We start from the raw sequence: 23,530 nt of genomic DNA on the forward strand, positions 1-23,530 counted from the left end.
AAGCAATGGTGGTGAGGGCAACTGGTCCAAGATTGCACCCCAACTCCCATACTCTTCAAGCTGAGGCTCCTTTGAACACCTGCACCAGTCCCCCACTCGTGTGGCTCCATGTGTCCTGGGAGCAGAGGCAGTGGCCACAGTACTGCTGGGAGCCAGCAACGGGATGCAGATAAAGAGAGACACTGGGAGCCCCAGAAAGACGAAGGAGCAGCTGGACCCCCAGCACCCTCCACCCCAGCCCCTCTCGTACTTGTCCTGGGGGCAGGCGAAGGGTCACAGACCATGTTTGCATCAAGATCCAGGGCAGTGCCCTTGGATCTATAAAATCACCTTGGTCACTCTTTCCACGTGGATGTGCGTGTGTGTGTGTGCACATGTATGTAGGGTGCCCTCTCCATGTGCCTGCACACACGTGTGTATACATACGTGTGTGTGTTAGGGAGACAGGAACGAGGAATGAGGTGATCTCAGAAATACAGATTTGCTTAAGAAGAATGTCCAAACATTACTGCAAGACCCGACGAGAAGAACGAACAGACCAGAGGACCACAGGGATCCTTTGGGGCCCAGGGAGCCGAGGGAGCAGGAGCTGGGTACCCTGACGGCACAGGTGATGCCCCCTTCTCCTCTCCCACACCCTCTGTCGGGGTCTTCCCAGCCGCAGCCCATGGCGAGCAGTGTCCTTGGACACGAGAGTCGCATCTCAGGCTCCTGCAGAGAGGATCAGAGCTGGACCCGTGGCCAGCTGGTGCTGGCGTGGGCGCTGGAGTTGTCACAGCAAGCTCATGGAGAGCTGCAAGCCCCTAGCAGACGCAGCTCTGAGAGCAAGGGCTCAGATCTTGTCGACCTCCAGGTCCACGGGGAAGGAAAAGCAGCTGGAAGGGACAGGAGATGCGGCACCCAGCAGCCCCCACTTCGGGCCCCATCCTCTGACAGCTCCCGAAACGTTTCCCCGAGCCTCCGAGATCTTTATACCAAAGTCCTGCTCCTAACTTTGACCTTGTCTGTGTTACTTCACCCCTAACAAATGCACACAGAAACCACACAGCCTCCTGTTGCCATGGAAGTCAGGGCAGCCACAGAAGACCTGCAGAGGCCCCAGTGCCGTCCGTGGCCACCGGCGTCTTCCTCCACACAGCACGTGCGAAGGTTGCTTTTTGCAGAGATGGATCGGACTGAGCGGGTCTGCCCAGTTGCTGTGAGACCTGCTCCCCAGAGCGCTGTCTTTGAAGACTCTGTGTCCCTCTCCAAAGCCAACGACTACCAACAAGGCCCTCCCACGGCTCCCCCAGCCCTGGTCTGGGAACGGGGTGTGGGTCTCAGTGAGCAACCTTAGCACACTACAGAATCCACCTTGCACGAAAGCATTTATTAGTGTCATGCTTCTGAAACAGCATGCCAGCCACTGTCACATTACGTCTTTGAAGAACCATTGTCAAGAGCTCCAGCAGAGGGCTGGGCATCAGTCAGCACAGTTCTGGGGACCGGAAGACCTTTTCCACCCACATCATTGTGGAGACTGGAAGTGTTTGCATTTTAAGAACTCAAAAGGCAACACATTTCCAAGACAAAACAGCATCAACATCACTTGTGTTTGGAAGGCGGGGTCAGGGAGGGAAGAGGCAAGAGTCACGTCTGAGCGCTCCGGCCAGGCGAGTGTGTTCACTGATGGATCGACAGAGCTGCAGCACTAATCTGGACTTTGGTGAATTGACCAGACGCTTAGCAAACTGAACCGGCCCTGCTGAGAGCCATATTAAAAGGACAAAATGCTCAGTGTGATGATATCACAGTGGAACAGGCAGGAAGGGAGATCCCGCGACCATGCTGACTGTGAAAACACTCACGCTTTCTGGCCAGCCGAGGATCAAAGTGAGGACGTCACTCACCGACCACATACAGAGTTTTTTCTCACACAAGCGGGCGTTTGAGACAGGCTTACGTACTTTAAAACTCAATTTACTCTGTGCCAGTTAGGAGACAGGACAGACTTCTAACACATTAGTCACACTCTGCATAGTTTGAGATTAATTCCCAGAGTCCTTTGCACACTTAGTCACAGTTTTGCTCTTCGAAAGGAAGTTTTTTTCATCCCTGTACCAACTCCATTGCGAAAGGATCTTTTCATAAACGCCTTCTCCAAGATGGGCTTTAGCACACCCAGTCCTTCGCGCCTGTCCGGCCTGCCTGGGTAGCTGTTCAGCAGGATGAGAAAGTAATCGGGTTTTCCGGACACCTGGTGATTCAGATGGAGAGGTAGAGAGAGGAGAGATTTGGGGTTACAAGCTCACTTTACGGCAACAGTTTTCAAAATCTTATGGCGACCAATCCAATACACTCGGTCTTTTTGGGGTGGACATTTTTCTAAAACACCACGCATACTTTGTACAGATGCGGAACATCACTTGGCGTGCCTAATTTCTACACTCCCTGTGTAACTGCTGCTATTCAGTGTATCCTGCTCAGTCCATGGTTCTCTCATTGCTGTTATTTTATGAAGAACACTTAAAGTGGCAATGATCAGTCCTGGGAATTGTTTTTAAATTCCCCTAGAAAAATTACCTGGGATAGTCTAACGCCAGGCTTCCGTTGGAAGCACTTTCCCCCGCAAGCTGTCCTGGGCCGTTCGCCAGGGTTCCCCGTGTGGAGGTCTCGCTCCCTGAGCACCGGCATCTGCGTCTTAGGACTTCGGTTCCATTGCTCGCCGGTGGCTCGAGGCCTGGGTGGTGTTGGCTGGTGTAGGGCTGTCTAGCGGCACAGAAAGGAGCCTGGATTCCCAGGGCTCAAACTGGCCTCGGTTCAGCCCCGTATCTGCAGATCAAGACACCAAACACAAGGGCACGGGGCAGAGCTCCGCGACCCAGGACTGGCAGGTGCAAACAGCCATTCCCATCCAGGACGTGGTGAGAACTGTCCGCGTCTGTACTGTCCTCTCTCCAGCGCGGTTTCAGAATGGACAGCTGCACGTTTCACCCACAATGACATCAAGGTTTGGCCATGATCTCTGGGCTACAACCCGCTTCCTGTGCCCCAGCCTGTCTATTCCCACACACAGCTAGATGAAGTCGGTCCTACTAGAAGCCAGACAAACCAGGCACCTGCTCCAAGCCCAGGCTTCCTGAACTTCCCTAGCACAACCAGATGAAGCAGGAGCTGATGGATTGGACTACAGTTAAAGAGACACACTAGGACAGCCTAGCTACTCCCTAGCCCCACCCAGGGAACAAGCTTGACCTTGGAGTGCTGTGTTTGGGAGGTGGGATGGAGCAGGAGTGCACAAAACACTCCCTGGAGCTCCTCTCTCAGAACAGGCTGGGGCAGCCGGAGCTCCCCAGGCAAACACTGACACTGCAGGAAATGTTGGGCTTTTTTTTTTTTTTTTTTTTTTCCTGATCTGGGAATATTCAAAGAGAGTTTCAGAAATATTGGTCATGGGAAAACCAATCAGAATCTTTTCACTGAACACCCACTGTGTGTTGTGGCTGTGTTAACAAAGGAACTCTAACCATGCTAGATGCAACGCTATTTTAAATTTAAGCCCCGGCAGGAAGGGCCCGTGAGTCAGTGCAGGAAAGGAAGCAATCTGGTTCTTTCCAGAAATACTCACGATGCCTCCAGACTGCAGAAGACGCCCAAGACATCCCTAGACATCCTTAAAAAGATACTGACCAGGCAGACTCTTAGCAAAGTAATACCACGTGCCTGCCTGGTTGACGGACTTCAAGGAGTTTACAGTAAATACCACAGAAGCCTACACACCGTGTGCGTGCAAGACCATTCACCCCAAGCATCAAATCGGCATGAATACCATGCACACGGTTACTACATGGCAGGATTGTAATGAGAACAAAATTGTCATTGCACAAATAGAGATACAGAAGATGCAGCGGAAGGAGAAACATTTCATTTATAGGCAAGACAATCTCAGATGTATTTCAGGAGAAAACACATCCTTAATGTTTTTAAAAGGCTCTAGACAAGTGGCTCTTGTTTAGCAGAGATGTCGTGAGCAAACCTTTGGGGAAAGAATAGAAAGTAATTAGGAAGACACTTGGGAAAATGCATCAATTTATGGATGTGACTCATCAGCTTGATCAATGTGGTGTCTTAGGGGATCAATGGCTAAATTAGTGTTGAAAGCTTATAGAAATAAAACAGGAAGAACAGACGCTATATTAGGGAATCAAGAAATAGAAAAATGACAGATGCCAAGGTTAGAGAGAGGACCCGTCACATAAACGACCACATCATTGTGTAGACACCGTTTGCTATGTAGAACGTACACGAGGTCTCTGTCCTACAAGCAGTTTCACAAATTACTCCCGATTCAGTAAATGCAGTGTGCCAGGTTAAGTTTCTGTGGAGAGAAGTTAAAGTTCAAAATGTCATCGGTGACAAAATATATTTTAAAATTTTAAGTGAAATATTGACATAAACAGCTGAAATTTCATGAAGAAATAGCATGAATACTCCACAGACTGACATTCACTTTCCAAATATCTTGAAGAGTTCAATGTGCATGGTTAGGCACTTAATCAATATTCTGGAATAAATATATTAATTAATATTTATGTGATATGTCATTGACATCTAAGATTTTGTCTATATTCTGAATCTGAAAAAGTTCCTATTTTTATAAAATCAAAGACTCACTATTTTTGAAAAATTAATGTATTTTAATGCAGTCTCAATGGTTAAAAGTTCACTTCTGTTATTATGAGTATACACATGTGGAATCAACAAATTGTCATGGGCCCAAAAGTTAACATTTTACAAGAAAATCAATATTTGTGTGTGCAAGGACCCACCCCCTGTGTAATTCAAAATACATTTTTCCACAGCTAAGTAGTGTTCACCGTCCCACAAATGCTTCTTTTACTAATTCTTTGAGGCTGCTTACCTTTTTTTTTTTTTTTCAGTTGACAGCCCTAAACATAAAGGACATTGCTTTTCTGTCACATATTCCGTGAGGTCATTTTGTACGTAGCCATCCTGCAGTTCTGGCTTTCTAACCTAGCATCCACGCGGGCAGGAAAGCCCTTACCTTAGACGGCAGAACTGGGTAACAGCAAGCCCCGTGCAAGGCGGACAGCAACAGGAGTAGGGTGAGACTGAGCTTCGTGGAGCTGCAGAAGAGGAAAAAAACAGCTTAGACTTAGCTTCACAGAGGCAAGTGTAAGGAAAAAGCATATAAGATTTCAACGTATTTCAGTGCAGAAAATACATCTTTTACCTAATCATTTTGTGTTTCCCCGAGTCTGTGCAGACAGGTGGCTTTATTGCCAGATCCCTCACACTTACTGTCAGCGCCGCCTTGGGTGGCCCTTTTATACCAGGAAAGTTCAGGAGTAAAAATGTCATCACGTCCCATCCTACGTGACTAATTGGTCTGGCTGTGGCCTTTTGTTCTCGTTAAGTAGGAAAAGGACAATCACACGCAGGCGTTGTCACCGAGCTGCCAGCAGTTGACTCCATTGAAAGTGCCGTTCAGAGCATCCTTCACAAGCCGTGTCTCCCAGCCTGCCTCAGGGTGACACACATGGCCAGGGGTCTCAGAGGGAACCGAAAGTTTTTACAGATTTTAACGATTTAAGAAGGATGACATTATCGCCATGACTCTCCCGGGCGTCGTGCTTAAAGGCCACGCATGCGCCTGAGCCAGGCGTGCAGATTCCCAGGCTTTCTGGTTTGCTGCCATCGGGGTCCCGCAGTCAATGCAGGGGGATACATGCCACCCCCTTCCCACTCACTCGTCATCCTAATGGAGGGAGGGCGCGGGGTCTCCCCTTTCCACCTGCACTCCCAAGTCCCAGGCCCCGAGTTCTGGGAGCACCTGTGTTCTTGGCCTGCTTCTTCTCGTTAGGGTGTGGGATTCCTCTGGGAAGGCTTTGCTGTCCTTGCACTCCCCGGCATCTGAGTTAATAAATTGATTCAGGAGCACTAAGTGCGAACAGATGCTGCTGGAAGACACTTTCTGCTTAGATAACCAGTGCTCCCGAGGGGCTGCCAACGTTGTCTGAACACAGAGCAACCGAGGAAAATCCTCACGCGTCCCCATCAGAACCTTGGGGAGGAAAAGAATGGCTCTGTATCTGGGATGTTTGCAGCTGCACTGTCTGAGCCCCGTACAACCATCAATCACGCAGCCACAGAGTCCCCTCCACGAGGAAAATCATGGGACCTGGAGCACCGATAGTCACAGGGTCACAGGGTCGGCAGGGTCGGCACCAGGTCGGGTGCGATCAAGCACCGTCAGCCAGAGTGGAAAAGATTTTGAGAGCACCACGGGCATGAACCATGTTTGCTGTTGGCCTCTCCTCAAATCACATAAAACAGAGGCACAGCTACAGCAAGAAAGGGGAGGACAATGGCAGCAACACCGTTTGGTTAAGGGATGACCCATTGGCTAGGGAGTCTGAGACAGGCGCTTACCAAAGACCCTCATCAGGCAGAACCAGGGACTCCGGCATGTGGGAAAGGTGGCAGCACCCAGGAAGATCAGCTGGAAGTTTGTTTCACACGCATTTCCAGGCCACGTTCCCCTGCCCACTTGCACGCCTGGACAATGCAGGAGGCTACAGGTTTGTTCTAAGGAGACAGGAGAACAGAGGCTCTCCTGATGGACGTCATCAGGCTTGGTGGAGGGAGTGGGGAGCCCTCTGGGAGCAAGGGTGGAACGCGTGTTAGACTCAATGCTGAAACCGTGGGTTTCTTCCTCAACACGGCCATCAGCCAGGTCTCCACCCTCAAAGCAAGTGAATGGAAGAGGAGGAGTCGGAGGAGTCTGCCCAGCCTAGGGAGCAAAACCCAGACACACACAGCTCAGGGATTCTCAGCAGAACATCTCTGCCAGCTGCCAGTCGCCAAAGTCGTCAGCTGACGGTTCCCAGTGACACACCACGTCCCTCCATGGATGGGTGGGGTGGGGTGGGGTGGGCCCACTGGGCCCACCCTGAAATGCGAACAGATGGAAGCAATGGGAGAGATGTCTACAGCAACAGTTGTTTCTCATGAAAACAGAGACCAGGGCAGCGGTTGTGGCACAGGGGTTAAGCTGTTGCCTGGGTCACCTGCACCCCTACTGGGTGCTGGGTCTAGTCCTGACCGATCCACTTCGGCTTCAGCTTCCTGCTTTGTGCACTTAGAGGCAGCAGGTGGTCACTTAAGTACCTGAGTCCCTGCCACCCATGCTGAGGCCCGGTCCCTGGTTCCTGGCTCCAGCATGATCCATCCCGGGAAGTAAACCAGTGGATGGAAGACCTCTCTCACTTGCTACTACCCCTTCACTATAGCTCTGCCTTTCAAATAAATAAATAAATCTGTTTAAAAATTTCTAGAACATTCCTATAGTATAAGAGTATAACTTTCCAGATAGAAAGAGCCATTAACTGTCCACTGCCCAGCAGAGTGGATAAAGTTTGATTTATACTGAGATACAGCATCATAAAATTTCAGCAAACTGGATCTTACTATCTTCCAGATTTCATACAAGGACTCAAAATCAGAAAAATAATCTGAGAATTCAGAAGACAATGAAAAATGCTCTCAAAGTTGTTTGGAAAATATTTCCTATCTAGAATTTATTTCCAACAATTCAGGAGTAAGCAGAACTTCTTCCTTTCCTGTAAATGTAAGATTTTTTACATTTTCAGACACATCTAATCTCAGAACAGTACTTTCCAAGAGCCTTTTCTCAGAAAGCTACTTAAGGAGGTGCTCCACCAACGTGAGTGTGTAAACCTGTGAAGAGTGACATGTGAGATCTGCCTCCTAAGGGACGAGCACAGGTGACAAAGGAGAGAACTCCCAGGATGAGAGCCAAGAGATCTGCAGCCAGACTCCCCAGGGGCAAAGCCACAGAATGCCTGAACAGAGGGATTGAATTGATGACAAATCCATAGAAGAATAAGCAGAGGAGAACAAGGGCTACATATTCGCTCCAATGACACTGATAGAAGTGAAAGATAAGTGATCACAAGGCCTGACTCCACTGGGAGCAGCATTTACATAGTTGGAACAAAACCACTGACTAATAGCCTAAACCAGAAATGAGACTGTACTGGGCACTGCACTGTTCTGGGTAGGATGTGCTTCTGTGTGAATGAGTTGCCCAACTCCTGTAGACGAGTTCAACAGATAACGTTGAAAAATGCAAAAGTCAAAACACAGTGTTTAGAGATAATACAAAGATGATCAGCTTAGTAAGTTGAAAGTGGTGACTCTGGGGGAGGAAATTAAACAGGCAGCAGAGACTACTGCTGCATAAAAGCTCTTCTTAGAACGAGTTGATTCTTTATAGAGTGCACCACTACTGTAATAAAATTAAGACTCTAAAAATTTGTGTTGTGGGTGAGCTATGTCTGGAGACGACAGGCAGCACGTTTAATACTGAGAGAGCTGGCCTGGCACAGAGGCCCCAGTGGAAGTCAGAGTCTAGAGGTGGCGAGTGAAGGGGAGGGGAGAAGGGAGGGAGAGATGGAGACAGAGAAATGGAGAGAAAGACAGAAACAGAGAAATGGAGAAAGAGAGACAGAGGAGATAGAGACAGATGGAGAGAGACAGAGAGGCAGAGAGAGAGATGGAGAGAGAGAGAGAGACTGAGACAGAGAGAGAGAGATGGAGAGGGAGAGAGACAGAGACAGAGTGATGGAGAGACAGCCCAGTAGTTGCAGCCATTTGGAGAGTGAACCAGTGAGAGGATGGACGATCTCTGCCCTCCACACCCCATCCCCCAACCCCCCCAGCCATGAAGTGCACAGAAGGCTGCAGTTAGGAGCCTGGAAAGAATTGGGCCCCGTCCAGGCTCACGGGGCTTTGCCTGGTCCTGGGTTGTCCTCTGGCGACTCCTGTCCAGAGCAGTCATCTGTGGTGCCGTCAGACCAGGTGGCCATGGTAAGGTTCGCACCAGCCCAGCTGTAACGTCATTGGCCTTTTCATCCAAAGTCTCCCCTCATTCGTCATCTTACAGTCACCCACTCCCTGTCCCCATAGCTGGCCCTGACATCAGTGTGAAAGTTAGAGAGCATTGGTCCGTCCTACAGCAGGCAGGGACGCGCTCTGAGTCACCCTCAGAAGTTCAAGGACGCCAGGAGAGGCACATCGTGGGCTGCAAAGATCAGAGGAGGCCTCGTCTGATTCCCAGCCCCTCCCATAGGCCCTTACTGCTTCGGGCTTAGCAGCTGCCAAAGCCAGGACTTAGAGAGATGTGAAAATGATTTTAAGGAAACAAATGCCAAGCTGGAAGAGCTTGGAAGTTCAGTGTAATTTAGGGTTTCGATGTCTTTCAAAAAAAAATTCTACAATTGATTCCATTGGCCCTAATTATAATACCCATTAAGCCCCATGTCTTTCTGGATGTATGGAAAAATCAATTTAATTTTTACTGCTTCTTAATTTATACAACCGTTACATCCTCTGAAAGTATAATTAAAATGCAGAACGCGTCCGAGAGCGTTTTCTGGTTTTATGCTAGAGTGGGAGAAATAAAGGCTTGTGCAGAGCTTCGGCTAATTTATTGAAATAAATTATCGCTCCAAGTCATGGCTGCTCCTAAAGTGCTTTGTTGGAGCTCTGCAGACGTCCTGAAGGGGCCTGGCACGCACGGCCGTCGTCCTGTGGAAGCCAAAGGCAAGGGCAGCCCGGGGGTGGCGCTCTCGTGGCTGGAGGCGGGGCCTGTCCCATCACTCCTGGCAGCTGGGACTGCTGCGCCTCGGCTATTGGGATCCGCACGGGGCAGTGTAGGACATTTAGACCTGCCCTGGGCTCCACCCACGAGCTCCCAGCGCCACCACCACAGCAGTGGTCTCAACAGCAAATGTCTCCGGGCAGTGCCCAGGGTCCCCCTGAGAAGAGGCAGCAAAAGCGTAACCACCATTCCGGAGAGAAGGAAGCTCCACGCGCCGACTCCCGTGCAGGAAGTGAGCAGTCGTGGTGTCATGGTAAGTGGCTGCCTGTTCTTCTTTCTTGGAGGTACATAAAAATGATTACTTAAAACTGATAGAGTCTCGGGGCCAGCACGGAGAGTAGCATGCAGTGCCGGCATGCCATATTGGTGCCAGTTCGAGCCCCAGCTGCTCCACTTCCCATCCAGCTCTCTGCCATGGCCTGGGAAAGCAGTGGAAGATGGCCCAAGTCCTTGGTCCCTGCTCCTGCGTGGGAGACGCGGAAGAAGCTCCTGGCTCCTGGCTTTGGATGGGAGCAACTCTGGTCATTGCAGCCACCTGGGGGGTGAACCAGAAGATGGAAACCGCCCCCTCTCTACTTCTGTGCCTCTGTAACTCTGTTTTCAAATAAATAAGTAATCTTTAAAAAAAAAACTGATAGAGTCTTCAATTCAGTGAAATGTGCTATTTGTTTTACAGTGGACATTACATGAAAGCTTATTTAAATAATGAGGAAGGGAAATTCCATTGGGTTTTCCTTTTACTGACATATGTTCTCATGAACTTCTACATAGGGCCCTATTTTCCCTACACGTTGGTTTCATTTTAATGATTTTCTGTTTTGTTTTGTTTTTTTTTTTTTTAAGAAGGCAGATGTAATATTAGACACAGTTTGTCTTATCATGACTGCTATCAGTGAATTCCGTTGGTCATTGATGTGGAACCTACAGTTGACGTCTTAGGCACCTGTGAATAGAGCTGGCGCTATCCGAGTGAGTCCGTGACCTTTCTAAGGAAAGGAGAAAGGGACCAAGCGCGTGGCGCTCCAGCCACAGGGCCACCTCCTGAAAGCAACTTCAAAAAACGCCCTTTGCAGCAGGGCCACCTCACATTGCGGCATTTGTCAGAGCATCAGTGAGGATCCGCCAAATGCCAGGGACGGCAGGAAGCTCTGGGGGCGCAGCCGTGGGTAAATGCCATGGGGGATGAGTGCTGGCGGGTGACAGTGCCGAGGTCAGCGTGGGGGCGGGGCTGGACAGGACACCCACAGCTGCGACAGGGAAAGAGCAGCACACCGCCGGGGGCCCGTCTCAGGGTGCAAGGTTCCCACCCTGCGGGCGTGTGTGCTAACCCAGCATCTGCACTTCAAGCTGAGGGCCACAGAGGCCGTCCAAGGGCCCCGAGCAGGGCAAGAACCTTATCCAATCCGAGTGTGGGAGAAAGATCTGGGAGCCAGGAGCAGGTGGCATGGCGGGGGCAGGGGGGCTCAGCATTGGGGCACAGGGAGGCCCCTGTGGAGCCAGGGCAGGGACAGTGGAGGCTGGGACAGGAATCAGCTGACATAGTGACAAATGGGCTGTGTGGGCGTGAGGAGCTGACCAGGAGTGATCTTTTTCACTGTTCATCGCAGCCACCCAAGAATGTGCCACCCTCGAAATGTCAGCTCCACAGCGGACCACAGCCTCCCACCTCCCGGCTCCTCTGCTCCTGTCCCCTCTCCAGGGAGCTCTCGCCCACGGACTTCCCAGCCTCTGCTCCAACTGCATCCTCCCCCTCCTCCACCCCCTCCCCCCTCTACCCCCTCCCTTTCCTCCACCTCTCCCCCTTCCTCACCTCTCCCCCTCCTCCACCCCTCCACTAGCTCTTAGAACTCCTGTCTTTTCACACTAAAACCATCAACCACTCACATTCTCTCTCTCCCTCTCCCTCTCCCTCCCTCTCTCTCTCTCTCCCTCTCCCTCTCCCTCTCCCTCCCTCTCTCTCTCCCTCTCTTCCCTCCATAATAATAATAATAATAATAATAAAAACAATAGCCCACCTAAGCTCCTCCACGTGTTCCAGAGCTGTGACTCCATCACGGCACCGCCTGCTCAGGTAGCAGAGGTGTCAGCACACTGAAGGGGCCTTCTCGTCTCACACCGTGTCTCCTCACACGCTGTCTCCTCACACGCTGTCTCGTCTCATGCCGTGTCTCCTCACTCACCACGCTCTCCTGGCCCTGCTCTCTCAGCAGCACTGGACTCCGGCGAGCAGCCTCGTTCCTTCTGGAAGCAGCTTCTGCTCTTGCCACGCGTGACCCCCCCCCCCCCCCCCCGCAGTGTTCTTCCTCGTCCCTGACCGTCTCTTTGCCAGCTCTTGCTGGATCTTCCAACTGCTGTCCACCTCTGAACGTCCCAGCTGCCTGGGCTCCATCCTGGACCCTCTTCTTACCTCTGTGCAAACGCCCTTCTGAGGCCGCCTCGATGCTCTAAGGACTCCCGTGTACGAGTGACCTCCAATGCGAATCTTTCCCGGACACTCTCGGCACCGTATACCGTAGACCCAACTGTCCCCTTGACATGGCCTCCATGTGTCCGTCTAAACAGTCTTGCCCAGTCTTCTCCATCCCTATAATCAGAGACATGATCGATCCCTCCATGGCTGAAGCCAAAAAAATTCCAACGTTTTCTTTGACTTTTCTTTGCTCACCCCCACAGCAGCGGTTCCTCCGACTCTCCCTCCTCGACCTCCTGGGAATCCGCTCACTTCTTTCACCCTGCGCCACCACTGCTCAGGGTCCTGGCCTGGCCGCCTGGACGCTTTCCTCTCCGTGTCTCACACACTCAGTAGCCAGGGCGACCGGTAGCGATCTTGAACCAGGAGCACTGAGAATAAAGCCCAGGCTCTCGTCCCCAGCCCACGATGACTTGCTGACCCCAAGGAGCACTGGGGATTAGCAGGTGCGAGTTTGGGTTGCACAGATACTTGGAGGCACCCTTTGCATTTGGTGCCCAAAGCCCAGGGGCATGGCCACACAACGCACGCTCGTATGGCAGAACGTCCACCGCGCCCCAGCACGGGAAGGCAGGGCCTGACCACAGCCTGTCTTCCAGCCTCCTCTGCACTCTCCTGCCTGCTCCTTCTGCCTTTCTTTGCCTGGCACATAATCCCCTCTGGTTTTGCCTGCCTGGCTCTGCTTGCATTCGATCACAACCTAAATGGCACTTCCTCGGCAAAGCCAGCAGTGAGCATCCACCAAACCCCAAGTGCCCTGAGCCATCGCCATCGCCATTGCGATCACCATCACCATCACCATCACCACCCGAGACCTTGCTTCTTTTGCGTGTTTGCTTTGGCACCTTCCCCCAGTCTAACCAGCCACTCTGAGTTTACTGCCGGCTCATGGCCTCCTTCTCCACCCAGGAAGAGCAAGAGCTCAATAGTTTGTTTGCTGAATAACTGAAGAAATAAAGAGAAGAGAATGAGTACACTCTAAGTGGCAACAGGATTGCGGCAATGCTTTGTTTCATGAAGAAAATAAGGTGTTCAATTTAATTCTAGCAGAAGAGTATTTGCATTTAATCAGCAAACACTTTGAACTTCTCCCAGGGCCATGCACAGGGTGGATTTGGGGACACTAAGCCCTGGGCGGGGATGGGGGGTGCCAGGGGCTGTCTTCTCATTTGCCCTTTCCAGCCTGATGTCCCACCAATCTCCCACCCTCACACTCTTTCAGCCTCAAGGCAGGAAATGGGACTTGAGATAGTTGGGATGGCCAATTAGTGTTGAAAGCTTGGGGCAAACTGGTGATCACCAACATGGAGCAGAGCTGTCAGCCCGTCCCACACTTTCTCCAGCCAAAGGAAGGTTCTGGAAGCAGTGCTGGAGACAGGGCGATGGGCCCATACCCCAGGGACTGGTGAGAGGTGTCCAACAGTCTTGAGGGGTGGCCCAGGGTCCCATGAGGACATTCTTGGGGCTCAGTGATTGGGGTCGGGTGTCAGAACCAGGTGGAGCCAGGAAGCGGTGATGGACGGTGACAAAGGGCCAAAGCGGGAGGAGGGCACTGTGAGAGGGAGGAGGAGGAGGAATGGGGGGCAGTCAGAGGAGAGTGAGGCCCCTCGCCTGGTGCAGCTGGAGAAGCCGGTCACACTGGCCACTTGGCCTGCCTCCATCCCTACAGCCTCCCCAGAGCCTTGTGAGGCCAAGGCCCTTCCAGTCCTTGTTCACAGGTGTGGACAGCAGTGTAGACATCCTGAGGTCACTCTTGTGAGGTCCCAGCCAGGGCGTGACTTCACATTGCGGTGCCCAGGGAAAGCCCAGAGCCTGCACAGAGAACCCCACCTCCAACCCTGCCCCTCCACCTTCCAAGAGAGAAGGGAGCAGGCAGATGGAGCCCCTCCCTGGCCTCTAGTCCCTTCAGCCCCCAGGTCTGACATCCCCAGAGCTCGACCTGGCTGCCCAGCAGGGAGGGGCATGGAGTGGAAGGATCTCAGCCCCCCGGTGCAGGCGCGGGAGGTACAGGGCCACGGGTTGCCGTGTGGAGGCAGCGCTGGGACCCGGCAACCCCCCTAAATCCCAGCTCTTGAGATGAACCTGTGAATATGTCCTTGCCTTTAACCTCGCTCCTCGCTGTTTCCCCCCAAGGTTTGAGACGTGTAGCCCATAGATTCTCCCATCCTGTTTTTATGAGCGCCATAGTTATTTTCCAACTGTGTGCCCATTTAAACTTTACAGTCTTTTATTAGGGCTGTATTCATGGACAAATAAATACCAGGCACTTGAAACTTTATCTACTGGAAGCTTCTGCTTTGGCCTACAAAATGATCCTAATCTTCCAGCTAAAATAATTTCACATCATTATCTTAGAAAGATAGGGCTTTCTGAGTTCCAGACTCCCAAACAGGGTAAAGATAAATTTCCATCTAACTCAAACTGTGTTTTTTTTATGGACTTTTTTTTTACCGTTTTTGAATTCTTTTTATTTAGAATTCTCCAGCTACTGCTGCATATTAAGTATATTTAGCCTTCCTGCAAAAGTGAACCCTAAGGCCTGGTTATGAATAGGAAAACTACACTGCACAGTTTGGGCTTGGGTGAGCTGTTTTAGCTTCCGGTGGTCCTGCTGCTGTGGGTCATCTTGCGTATTTAGATGAATTACCTTAAATATACTTCCCTGTGAAGATTTCAAGGGCACCCAGCTAATATTTCAGCTACACAATTAGTAAGAGATACTACAATTCACTCCTGAAAAAATGCGATGTTGCTAAGGCCAACGAAAACATCTCATTTGCTATAAATACAGGTGTCGTTCTTGTTGGCAGATATTTCATTGAGAAAATTGTAAATGCGGGCCGGGAGGGAAAATGGGAGTGTTTAGATGTGTAAGTGTGGGGACCAAGAAGACAGCATGGGGAGGGCAGCATCAGACTGGGTCCAACCCTGTGGGCACCCCCGGGACAGGTGAGGCTGAGCCCCCAGCACAGGTCAGGGGCTCAGCTTTTGGCTGGGGAGACCTAGGGTGCTTGGCCCCGGGGGCCACTCAACTTTATTCCTGCCCCGATCCCCTCCTCCTCCAGTGATCTGGCCTACAGAGTCTACCCTTCTCTCTTCCCTGCGTAGAGTGCGAGGGACGGTGATGGCCACCACCTGCTTTCCTCGTTATGCCTCAAGGGACGCCAACGTGCAGGTGCGGAACCTGCTCCCGTCTGAAAAGCGCTGGCAGCCCCGGGAGTCCCTCCTGCATTCCGCGGCATCCATTTCCTTAAAAGCAGTTTCAGGCATTTGGTCTTCAAAGCGACTTTGGAAATCTGGAACTGCGTATTTTCACTTCGCCAGTGGGGCTGCTGTTCTCTCTGTTTTCTCTGCCTCTTGGTCTCCACCACCACTCCAGGACGCGGGGGTGGGGGGCATCTGTCAAGGGCTGCAACCTTGCCTTAGAGGAATGGAGCTCAGCTGTCCAGGGTCACCTTCTGTCTACACACCGGCCTCCCGCTCACCCGGGGGTGCCGGGGCGAGGACTTTCCTTTGAGGGTTGCCCCCACTGCCTCCTGCTCCTCCCCAGGGGCACCTGGGTAAGGCCGAGCCTCCTGGGACGCTGAAGGGGTAGAGACTCCTGCTCGTGGGCTGGGCCTTCCTGGACACCAGACTCTGTCCTCTCGCCACTGTGTCCTGACAGCCGTATCTGCCATGCTCACCTGCAGCCTTGCCGTGGGCCCCATCCTCTCCTTGCTCAGCTCAGCCCTCGCTGGGACGACGGCTTCTACCCGGTGCCCTCCATGCCTTCCACGACGCGGCTGATGATGACCGCAGGCCCTCTTTCCGGCTTGGCAAACACTAAGCTGCAGTGTCTATTCTGAGGCTTCCAGAGACTGAGAGAGGTCGGACTGCTTGCTTTTGTGCCTTCCTGCTTCTCTGGGATTTTCCTACCGGCCTCCCTACCACCAGGTGTGCACTGTGGACAGAGGAGAGGAGGGAGGGAGATGCCGACCTCTCACCTGTGCCTTGTGGAACAGGAAAGGCGGTCTTTGACCTCTTCCCTCTCTGAATTGCAGGGAGTCCCCCACGTGACACCTCTGCCTCCCCACCCCCCTTCCCCAGAAAGTCGAGGCGCCCTGGGGACATGGGTGCCCTTGCGAGGCATCCTCAGACTGCACCGGCTGCTCTAGCTTAGACCGGTCCACACCATCTAACTGGCGGCCTCTCCGGTATCCTGTGTCTGTGAGCAAAGCCACGGTCGCTGCAAAGTGGACAGACATTGGTGAAACCGGCAAGGTCTTGAACACTTGCTGCCGTGGCTGTGACGCGCAGCTCCAGGTTGGGGGGGGGGGGTGTCAGGCTCTTTGTGGTTGACAATGACACATCCTCATCCCAGCCTTGATCGAGTCGGGTTAGAGCCTTGGGAGGCTGTGTGGAGACCTGGATGGCCGGAGGGGGCTGGGCTGAGACCCTGACAGTGGAATGTTCTCTGCCCAGGCCGGTTCCCTCCCAAAAGCTCCACCCCCTCCCAAGCCTGCTGAGGCCCCGGTTCCCAGGGGGAACACACCTGCAGTGAATCTTCAGGCTCCTATCTGCCCCTAAACTTCTTAGGGATTGGAGGGTCCTGCTCTTGCCTCGGACAGACTGCAGGCCTGGTGTTTAGTTCCTTCTGTGCCTCCTGAGCTCCAGGAGTGCCCTGAGGTGGGGCCCCTGCCCTGCCAGCCTTGACCACCCCAACACAGCAGCCAGCTGAGCCCCGATTTCTTCCATGGTGGCCATGCTGCCTGCTGACCACAGAGTGCAGCTGGCTCAAAAAACAGGCAGTGACAACAGCCATGGAGGGCTTTGCAAATGCAAGAGGCCAGACTCAAGGCCAGGGTAGGGGGCAGTGGAGACACGAGGAGACCACTCCCTTGCTGCCCCCACGGCCCACACAGCCTGCGCCTCCCATGGCGGGCCTCAATCTGTCTGTGTGAGTCATTGCCCCAGCCCTCCACGCGGCACCCCTCCCTGGCGGGGCTTGCCGTATGACTGGGGAAGTTTCCTGGTTCTCTGATGGTGCTCCGAGAGGGTGTGAGTCCCAGGAGAGCTCTCAGCCCTAAAGCCCTTTCCGCAGGTGCCTCGTTCCCGTCTTGTCAATGCAGATTTCGGGGTGAACCCTCAAGAGGCGGCAGCATGGAGAAAGGGCGTGCTGCATTGTGGGGGATTTCTAACTACGGCATCAAGGCAACTCCTGTTGGCAGGGGAACCAAGAAGCAGACCGGCCTCGGGCAGCTTCGCGGTGCCCACGCCCGCCTTCTCTCGCCAGGCTGCCCTGCCCCGGGCCTGTCAATCAGGCCGGGAAGCCCTCCAGCCGCTGCACCAACCTGCTGCCTGCACAGCACAGACAAGCCGGCTCCGTGAGACGTGTGAGGGCTGTTGAATGCTGTGAAAGCCCATCTCAGAGGGGCCCAGTTCAGCCTAGAGGATCAACACGGCCCGTGGCGAGTCTTGCTGCTCCTCTCCGTGTTTGCCTGACACGCTGGGGGAGAGAGGCACGCGGCAGGAAACGTGACATTCCTGCGCCATGTGGAGTGGGACCCGGGGGGCCCTCTGTGCCGCCTCCACCTGGCCGCAGGTAGAGAAGCAGGTGGGGGGCCCATCTGTGCCTGCCTGCCTGGACGGCAGCTGCGGGAGCCGAAGGTGCTACAGGGTGCTCCTGGAGAAAGACGTCGGCGCTGCTGTCAAAGACAAACCACCCCTCATTTAGAACAAGAGCGCCTCTGTCTCTCAGCTGAGACGCAATAAACACGCACTTTCTCTGTAGAGAACGATGAACAATGAATTGCAGGCGATTCTGTGAAAAGCAAAGATGTGCAGTGTGAAGAGCATACACCATCCTTAGCTTTGAACTTGAATGGAAGCACCGTCTCTCCCGAACACCTCCTGTGTGCCAGGTCTATGCCAGGCGTGAGGCCACATCCACCTGTCACCATGATCCACACAGCAGGCATGGCCACCCCTGCTCTGCAGGTGAGCACCCCAGGCTCCAGATGGAAGGACTGGGGCAGGCGCACAGAGGCAAAGGAGTTCAACAGAGATGCTGGGACAGGGGGATCCAGGCAGACCCAGGAGCCGGGTGGCAGCAAGGTGGTGAGCCACGCAGCAACTCTGCCCTGGGCAAGGTTCCCATGAGAGGGAGTTGGGGGGAGATTAGGGTAAGCGTGAACCCCGGCTCCAGAACTGCAGCCCTGCAGGGAGCTTCAGCAGAGTGCTGCTCCCACCGGAAGCCGGGGATGCTGGGTGCGCCAAGGCACAGAGATGGCTCCTGAGAAGCAGTGGTGGTGAAGGGCAGACGCTAGGGCCTTGTGCTCCCAGCTCCTGGCTTTGAGACCTTCACTGGGTCATTGCTCCTCTGTCTCTCCACCTCCTCTACAAAATGGAGCTAATAGGACAGCGCCGCAGCTCACTAGGCTAACCCTCCGCCTGCGGCGCCTGCACACCGGGTTCTAGTCCCGGTCGGGGCACCGGATTCTATTCCGGTTGCCCCTCTTCCAGGCCAGCTCTCTGCTGTGGCCCGGGAGCGCAGTGGAAGATGGCCCAGGTCCTTGGGCCCTGCACCCGCATGGGAGACCAGGAGAAGCACCTGGCTCCTGGCTTCGGATCATTGTGGTGCGCCGGCCACAAGTGGCCATTGGAGGGTGAACCAACGGCAAAGGAAGACCTTTCTCTCTGTCTCTCTCTCTCTCTCTCACTGTTCACTCTGCCTGTCAAAAAAAAAAAAAAAAAATGGAGCTAATGCACACCAGTTACCTCCCCTGCCACTGAGGCCTGCAGGGGCCAACATGGATGAACAGTGCCCAGCATGGCCACCATTATTGTCTCCATCATTGTCATCTTTATTATTGCCTTGTCACCATTGTTGTCAACATCGGTTGTCTCTATTAGTGTCACCACTATTGTCACCATCGTCATTATTGTCACTATTTCCTCTGTTGTCACTGTCGTTGTCACCTCTATGGCCGCTGTCTTGTTGGAGACCCAGTGCCAACTTTGCAGTTCGCAGAGCCTAGTGCAACATGAAAATATGCAGGCTTCCTGTTAAAAATTATTGAGAATTTCCAGACATCAGCAGCAGGATATCAGACCTAGTGGGTTCCTTCTGAGCGTCCAGTCTGGTGAGACTGCATGGGCTACACACCCTGGAGCCAGCCTACCTGGACCACCTGAGTCACTACGGCTGAAATCTTCACACTGGGCCTTGTCCTTATGAAAGCCCCACATCATTCTCTGTAAGGTTGATCTCCTTTTCCAAAGAACAGCCTAAACGACCGGGCTGGGTCCTTGGGGGATCTGAGGAGTAAGCAAACACAGGAGGAGAGGCGGGGCACGAGGCTGGCCACACTCTCCCTCTCCAAAAGGCGGCGGGCGGCCTGCCCCTCTCACTGCTCAGTGGGCTCAGGGACCAAAACCTGCTGGACCACCGGAAAGCCCACAGATGTCGGACTTGGGGGAGAAATGGGCTGGGTACAGAGCAGGTATCTAGGAGAAAGGCCATCTGGAAAAAAGAGAGGCCGCCCTCTCGAGGTGACATGGTTCGCTAAGAAGTGACTGGCGTGACTCTGAATGTCAGCAGAGCCCAGGAGTGGACGCCGAAGTCACCCACAGAGAGGTCCCTCGTAAGGAAAGGAGCCAGCCCGCGCGACAGCCTCGTCCGGCTGAGCTCCTCGTCTGAGTTCTGCTCCAGAGCAGATGCTCGTCCAAGGGCATCGCGCATCCCTCTCAGTCCCCCATACCACACCTGAGACTTCTGCTGGAGGGAGAGGTCTTCTGACCCTGCATGGCTGAGCCACTGCTGTCTGGACAGCCATGTGACAAGCCTCTGCAGTCCGAGGACAGCCAGTGCACTTCTCTCCTGCCGGTGCCGCCTCTCATGTCCCCAAGCCCACCACGTTCCCAGAGGGTACAATGACGCTGGTTTACCTTCTCATCCCAGCAAAGCTCCTTGCTGGTCCAGGTTCCCAGTGGGCATAGCTCCCCTTTCTTGCGACCACAAGCAAGCAGCAGTGCCCTCATCTCTTCCTGGGATTCTGAGCCCCAGCCCCTCTCATGGGTTTCCTTGGCCAGCACCCGCCACCCTCCTTCGAGGCTCCTGGGGCACAGAGCCAAGTGCAGGGATAATTGGCAATCAGGGGCTGTTCTTGCAGCATGGTGACAGCTCAGCTTTCTCATTGCCACGTGGGAAAAGAAAGAAATGTAGGTGCAGACATTTAGCCCAGCGGCTACAACGTGAGCCTCAGAGCACCTGGGGCTCATTCCTGGCTCCGGATCCCGACTCCAGCTTCCCGCCAGTGCAGACCCTGGGAGGCAACAGTGATGGCTCAGGTCACCGTCTTCCTGCTACCGGGCGGGAAACCTGGCTCGACTCTCCTGCTCCTGGCTTCAGCCCTGACCCTGGCCACTCTGGGCATCTGGGGAGTAAAGCAGTGAGTGGAATCTCTCTCTCTCTCTCTCTCTCTCTCTCTCTCTCTCTCTCTCTCTCTCCTCCTCCACCTCCTCCCCCTCTCTCTGATACATCTTGAAAGAAAATATTATTAAAGTTTCTTTTAAATTAATGTGAAAAATTACATGTTGTGAATGTCTTGGTATAAAGACAAAATCAAGCTGGGTTATGTTCTGATTTTTGAGAGATTTTCCCAAGCCCCAGCCGATGGCCCTGCTGTGCCTCGTGGAGAAGAGCTGACCCAGGAAGACGTCGGCTCTGGGAACTGTGGAGATAGCATGGGACTTCCTCCTCCTTCTTATGTGGGGTCCTCATCCCTCACCCAGCTCTCCGTGGGCTCTTCCAGCCCACCTTTACCCTCGCCTGCCTGGAGTTGAGTGGAGTGGGCGGTCCCACATTGCTCATCCACGTGTGGGGCTGCCCCCAGCCTTCTCAGAACCCTGATACCAACCATGAGTCCCGAACTGGCGCACTGTGCTGGAGCCGCGGCACCAGTCTTGTCAGGTCCACCCGTTCACTCCCTCAGGAACGGTCCCTCGGGACAAATTCAAGTCTCCGGACTCATCTTTCACCCGCAACGCGGCTTCAATCCCAAGGTGGGGAAGGCGAGCGACACCGGTCCTCTGACTTCCTTGTCACTCTCCCCCATTTGGCCTTGAATGTGTTGTCTTCCAGAAAGATGAAAATTCCTTCAGAGCCACAGTGTGAGTTCAGCGGGGGAATAAAACCTAGCGACGCTGGGAACCCACGAGAAGTGTTCGAGGAGTTTCACGTCAGACCGTACACCAGACCGAAAGGCTGCTTGAGCCTTCAGGGAAGCACTGGACGACCGGAGGAGACCTGGACGGTGAGGATCCTGAAAGCGACGGCCCCTCCAGGCGTGCACAGGGGAAGGTGTTACTGAAAGCCCCGTTCTCACCCCGTTGTAGCCAGATCGCGTGAAATCTCCAAACCGCGGCACGTGCTTATGATCTGATGGTTCTTCCAACATAGGATGTGCTTTTCAAAGTTAAGCAGATCAACAAATTTGCAGTTCATGCAAACCGGTAGGGCCCAGGACCTCTCTAACCTCCTATTTCCATAGCAAAGTGGGAATGTGATGGCATGCACTTCACGACGCTCCCTTGTCACAGCGACAACACCGGCAGGGGGAGTTCTCCTGGGGACGTGATGCACAGGCCACTTCTGGCCCAGGGAGGCAAATCTCCTTCCCAAGCTGCAAATAAGTACAACCAAGAGTTTGCCACCTTTCCTCTGTGGTAGCTCTTTGATGCTCTCAAGCCTTATTTTCACGTTGCAGTGCTAATACATGATTTCAGGTAACTGCTGTATTAATTTCTTCCTTTAGCAACACTTCACAGCTCTCAGCCAGGACCACACTTGCGAAGGATCCGCCCAGGGCTTCATGCAGGTGGTTTGTTTCTGTGTCTTCGACATGGCAGTGCCACCCACAGCTGGCTCCCATGGTGATTGAGCTTGGCTGGCTCTGAATACCAGCTTCAGCACCACAGCCCCACGCGAGCTTCCTCTCACAAAAGCAACGACAGCTTGGAACAGCAGGCAGCGTTCCAAGATGCCAAAGGGATTCGGAGACACCTTCACGTGCATTGCACTTGAATTTCCACAGCTGATGCCGCCCCGATTGCCACCGTCTCATCTGTCACAGGTGTACGAGGAGACAAGATCAGGGTTGCTCCCTCATCTCCGTGGGACCCTCTGCCAGACAAGGACGCCCCCGCCAGCCCCCTTCTCTTCTGCATAAGCAAATGGCGCTCACTGCTACCCCGGTGGGGTGGGGGAGACGTTGGCAGTGGTAGTTCGATTGCTCATTTGGTAGGACAGCTTTTCTCGCTCCTAGAAGTTTCTGGCATTGTGAATTTCATTTCTCCCCTTTCCCTGGGGAACTGCCAGCCAGTTTTTCAGGGCATTGAGAGATCACATAGAGGTGGGAGAGGCACACGGAGAGGCTGCAGGGGAGGCCTGCAGGGAGGGAGGCGTGGGGGCCCCAGAGCGGGAGGCAGAACAGGCCCGCCGATGAGGAGGCTTCGAGGGCAGGTGGCCCGGCAGCACACGGGCTCCGCACAGGAACGGACACGGAAGGAGGCCGGGGCTGAGCTGCCATCTTCTGAGGTGGAGCTCCTGGAGGTCTGGCTTCAATGGCGTCCCCCTCGAGCCTCAGCCTCCTGGCCTCTGTCACTCCTGCCTCCCCAGGTCCTGCTGAGCCATGGTTCCTGCCTTGATTTCATGGTCCTTTTTGACACTGTCCTACTTCAAGTGCCCTTCACCTTCCATGCGGGTGGCGGGAGCCTCCTGACTCTTGCTCTGCCGCCCGTCTTCCTGCCTCCATGCACCTGCTCCACACCTGCCAGGGCAAGCTCTCAGCGCCCCTGTTCTGGTCTGATCATTGCTGTTTCAAGACACTGCAGGCTCTTCTTCACTATGGAGTCACGGGGCCAGGGAGCACCTCCACCCTTGTCGTGCCCATCTTTGCAGCCTTGTCCCCAAAGCCCCAGCACACACTCTCGCCTCCCTCCTCGCCTCACTTTCTGAGCTGGGATTGTGCCAATCCTTCCCATTCCCAGAAGAGGAACGGGCACTTCTCTCCTGGAAACTGAGGTCTCCTTTCTAAGACCCCAGGCTGTCTGCACTTCCCTCCTCCTGTCTCCGGGCTCCTTCGCTAGCCCCTGCTTCCCACAGCCCTCCAACTGTGAGTGTACCTGAGGCCTCGCTCCCCCTGCGCCTCCCACACAGGCTGCCCCGAGATCCACACACGGGAAGTCTCAGATGTGCAGCTGAAGCGCACGCTTCCCTTTGGAGTTCCGGCTTCAGCTTTCAATATCTCTGGCACGTTAAGTGCCCCCGGGACAACGGCACTTAGCAGGCTCCAAACTGAACGCTGGCGCTGGTTCGCACTCCTTGCTGTCCCTCC

This window comes from Lepus europaeus, chromosome 17 (assembly GCF_033115175.1).
Source record: "Lepus europaeus isolate LE1 chromosome 17, mLepTim1.pri, whole genome shotgun sequence".
In the NCBI taxonomy this organism is placed as follows: Eukaryota; Metazoa; Chordata; class Mammalia; order Lagomorpha; family Leporidae; genus Lepus; species Lepus europaeus.